Source organism: Pteropus vampyrus, unplaced genomic scaffold (assembly GCF_000151845.1).
Source record: "Pteropus vampyrus isolate Shadow unplaced genomic scaffold, Pvam_2.0 Scaffold351, whole genome shotgun sequence".
Classification (NCBI taxonomy): Eukaryota; Metazoa; Chordata; class Mammalia; order Chiroptera; family Pteropodidae; genus Pteropus; species Pteropus vampyrus.
This window is the reverse complement of record NW_011889132.1, coordinates 1,623,573-1,628,573: the sequence shown is the minus strand read 5'-3', so window position 1 is coordinate 1,628,573 and position 5,001 is coordinate 1,623,573. Positions and strand designations below refer to the sequence as shown.

The 5,001-nt window shown below is 36.6% G+C and overlaps 1 pseudogene; it reads left to right on the top strand.

Annotated features, from left to right (window-relative positions):
- Nucleotides 1–4,785: 4,785 nt before the first annotated feature.
- LOC111731168 lies at nucleotides 4,786–4,904 on the top strand (annotated as a pseudogene).
- The last annotated feature ends 97 nt before the right edge of the window (nucleotides 4,905–5,001 follow it).

Here is a 5,001-nt window from a genome sequence, read left to right as displayed (position 1 = left end):
ACTGGATTATATCCCAGAAATGTTTACTATAACTTAAATAGTATTTATTTTCTCTGTATAATTTAAAATGGAAAGTATATCAAGCAGTTATTACCTTAATTTGGAATATGATCAATATGTTTTCTATTACCATTTTTTTTAATATAAAAAGAAGGTCTAGTGAACAATGATAAAATAGTTGACAACTCAGAAAATTTTTTTCAAGACCGCAATCTTTGAGAAGAAAAATCTAGTACTGACAAAGAACTTGACAAAAAATATATTAGTTGTATAATATGTGTGACTTTAAAACATTCTAATGACAAAGATTTCTGCTACTTCTTATGAAAAAAGTAGCCTGTTTTGGACTAATTTTCTTACAGAGATGAACAATACAGACTAAATATAATATAGAAAAAATAATTTTGTGAAAGCACCAAAGAGCAACCAAGATAAACAGAATAATAGGAACCAAGATCCAGGAAAGAAGGGACATGAAATGAGACTGGACATACATTTGCTAAATGTTTTACTCTATAGGCATTTGTTTATCTTCATTGAATCTAGAGGCCTAACCAAATATTAGTGACCTAGAGCTTGAAGAAGTCTCACTAGGATGGAGAGGCAAACATTGGAGTTCAGAGCTACAAAGACAGTTAATACTTAGGGTGCCAAAACCCCTGAATTTGAGAATATCAAAAAACTCTGATCTGCAGAGTTGTTGATCTGCACTTAATACATCTTTGAGAAATAAATAGAGTGAGAAGCCAAGAAACCAAGAAAAAGAACAGCTGCTAATCACCTATAATGCCAAACAAATTTTTGGACAGTCTCACAGTGCTGGGGAGACAAATATTGGAGTCCAGGGCCTCTAAAAGGTTATACTCTAAAAATAAGGGAAACAAATATAAATCAATTTCCCAAAGCTGAAAACACAGCCTTGAGTTATATCAATATGTAATGAGATTGAGATGATCTGCTTTGATTCCAATACTGTATTTCAAAAGAAAATTAAATTCATTCAGTGGTTGGCATTTCACCCCAAATTATAACTCTTTCAGGAAATAAGACAAAAATGATCAAAAGAGATGAAAATTACATATAAATGAAACAAATCAAAGCAATATTGGCTTTAGCAGACACTGATTTTTTAAAAAAACTATGATTGAGAGGCAGTTCAAGGTTGAGGCATAGGAAGATCCTGAACTCATCTCCTTGCACAGATACACCAAACCTATAGGAACATATGAAAAAATTGCCTCTGAAATAGACCTGAAAACTAGCTGAATTCCTCCACAAATAAAGGATAAAAGGGCCACATCAAGATGGACAGAAGAGACAGAGACAGTCTCGCCCAAAACCCCACCTCTGGTGCAGCAACCCACAATTGGGAAGTATCTTACAAATACAGAGCTTCTTCCTGAGGAGCAAGAGGTTCATGCCCTACAGCAGGCACCTTAACCCTTGGGACCTGCGCTGGAGAGATGAGCCCCCAAAATGTGACTTTGAAATCCAACAGGGCTTTGAAATCCATCCAAGAGACACAAAGGGTTATAGGGAACAGAAATCTGCTCTTGAAGGGCTCACGTGCAGACTCATTCATCCCGGGACTCAGTCCAAAAGCAGCAGTTTGAAAAGTGCCAAAACTTTATGTGAAGGAGATTCATTTACTAATTTTGAAGCATCTGCCAGGGGGGCAGGGACCTGTTGAGACTCTCTTCGTGAGCAGAGGTGCTAGAGGATGCCATTTTTGCACTTTCTCTCTACCTTGCTAGCATCAGTGGATACATACAGTCACAGCACTTTCCGGCTTCCCACTTAAGCCAGCAGGCGCACAGTCACAGTGCTTTTCAGCTGCCCCATTAGACTGGTAGGCACGCACAGAGCACTCTCAAGCTGACTTGATATAGCTAGCGGGCACATGCAATCACAGATCTCTCTCCAGCTGCCCCACTAAAGCCTGCAGGCGCACACATTCATAGCAATCTCCAGTTGTGTTGCTGAGACTGGCGAAGGTGCACAGTCACAGCATCCTCCAGCTGCCCTGCTTAAGCTGGTTTTCCCTTGGTCTCATTACAGTTCACCGGTACCTCCCAGAAAGGAGCTTATACACTCTTCTGGAACCCAAATATGCGTAACTGTTGCCCAGGGAACACCTCCACATCACCTGGTCTGGAGGCCAGCAGGATTTACAGTTGCAGACCCACAGGACTATATATTTGCATACTTTTAAAAAATGCTGCCTGAGGATCTGGCTTCCAATCAGCCTAAAACAAGGTGCTGCCTGAGGCCTCAAACAAGGTGATGACTTAGGTTCTTCTCTTTGTAAGGTAACACTGACAGGTTTGGGCACACTCTCAACAAAGGGAACCTACTAAGAATAATCAGGTTGCTTAGACAATCACAAACATTCAAGAGACAACCAAGAGCTAGGGGAAGTCTGAACGATAAGGTTCATCTGCTACACAAGGCTACTAATACTGGGAGAGGTATCTGTTTCAGCTATTACACAGAAACAAACACAGAGAATAGTAAAGCAAAATGAGGAAACAAAGGAATATGTTTCAAACAAAAGAACAAGATAAACATCAGAAAAAAAATCTTAATGAAATGGAGACAAACAATTTACTGATAAAGAGTTCAAAGTAATGCTCATAAAGATGCTCGCTGAACTTGGGAGAAGAATACAGTTAGAATTTTAACAAAGAGTCAGGAAATATAAGTACCAAACAGAAGTCACAAAGCTGAAGAATATAATAACTGAATTCAAAAATACACTAATTCAGCAACAGACTAGATGAAAAAAGGATCAGTGACCTGGAAGACGGGGCAGTGGCACTAACCCAAATAGAGCAGCAAAGAATAAAGAATTTTAAAAAGAAAAGATAGCTTGAGGGACTTATGGGACAACATCAATAGGAATAACAATAGCATTACAGGGATGCAAAAAGGAAAAGAGAGAAAGGGGCAGAAATTGTTCATGAAGAAATAATGACAGAAAACTTCTTTAACCTGGGGAAGAAAACAGACAACCAGATCCAGGAAGATTAGAGAGTTCCAAACAAGATGAAGCCAAAGAGATTCACACCAGGACACATTATAATTAAAATGTCAAAAGTTAAAGATAGAATCTTAAAAGCAGCAAGATAAAAACAACTTGTTATGTACACAGAAACCCCCACAAGACTATTGGTAAATTTTTCAGCAGAAACTTTGCAGGCCAGAAAGGAGTGGCACAATATATTCAAACTGCTGAAAGAAGTAAAAATCTCACTGGAAAGATAAATACATAGTAAAGATAGTGGATTAATCACATATTAAGATAGTATGAAGATTAAAGACAAAAGTGGTAAAAGTATAAATAAAACAATTAGTTAAGAGATACACAAAATTAAAAAAGATATAAAATGTAACATCTAAAACAAAACATACTTATCAATTACTTTAAAAATAAATAGACTAAATCTCCAATCAAAAGACATATAGTAGATGAGTAAATAAAGAAACAAGTTCCATCTGTTTACTGACTTCAAATGTAAGGGCACATCAGACAAAATAGATTTTAAAACAAAGAGTGTAATAAAATACAAAGATGGGTATTACATAAAGGTAAAGGGGTTGATCCAACAAGATATAACTTTTGTAAATATTTATACATCCAACATAGGAGCACTTATATATATAAAGCAAAAATTAACAGACCTAAGTGGAGAAATAGACAGCAATACAATAACAGAAGAGGACTTTAATATCTCACTTATACTGATGGATAGGTCAGCCAGACTGAAAATCAATAAGGAAACATTGGCCTTAAACGACACATTAGACCAGAAGAACTCAATAGATATAAACAGAACATCCTAAACAAAAGTAACAGAATTAACATTCTTCTCAAGCACACATGGGACATTCTCTAGGATAGATCATATGTTAGGCCACAAAATAAGTTTCAATAAATTTTAGAAGATTTAAATCATGGCAAGCATCTTTCCTGACCATGATATTATGAAACTAGAAATCAATTACAAGAAGAAAACTGGAAAATCACAAATATGTGAATATCAAAGAGCATGCTACTGATCAATGGGTCAATGAAGAAATCAAAGGAGAAAAAAAATACCTCGAGATAAGTGAAAATGGATATACAACATACCAAAATCTAAGGGATGCAACAAAGGCAGTTCTAAGAGGGAAGTTCATAGAGATACAGACCTACCTCAAGAAATAAGAAACATCTCAAATAAACAACAGAACATTACACCTCAAGAAACGAGAAAAAGAAAAACTGATGAAGCTCAAAATTAGTAGAAGGAAGGAAATAATAAAGATTAGAGGAGAAATAAATGAGATAGAGATGAAAAAGACAATAAAAAGATCAATGAAATAAGTGCTGGCTCTCTGAAAAGGTAAACAAACATCGCAAACCTTTAGGTAGACTCTCTAAGAAAATTGAAAATCACATGATATCACTTATATGTGGGATATAAACCTAAAAGCAACAAATGAACAGGACAAACAAACAGAGACTCATGGACATGGACTATAGACTAGTGATTACCAGAGGGTAGGGGAGTGAAGGGAGAGAGAGGTAGACAGGGTAAAAGGGGTGAAATATGTGGTGACAGAAAGAAATCTTAACTATGGGAGGTGAACACACAGTGTGTGTGTGTTTGTGTGTGTGTGTGTGTGTGTGTGTGTGTACATGCATACATATGCATGCCTTATTGTTAAAGTATACAGCTGAAACTTATTGGATTTCATTAACCAATGTCACCATAAAAAATTAATTAAAAAGAAAAAAGAATCGTCTATGGCCATGCCACCCTGAACAAGCCCGATCCCGTCTGACCTCAGAAGCTAAGCAAGGTTGGGCCTGGTTAGTACTTGGAAGGGAGACTACCTAGGAAGACCAGGTGCTGTAGGCATAAAAAATAAAAAAATAAGGGATTGTAAGCTGACAAAATCCTTGCAATCTATGAGGTCAACCAAGGGTTGCCTTGCCTAAAAAATTTTAAATAATAG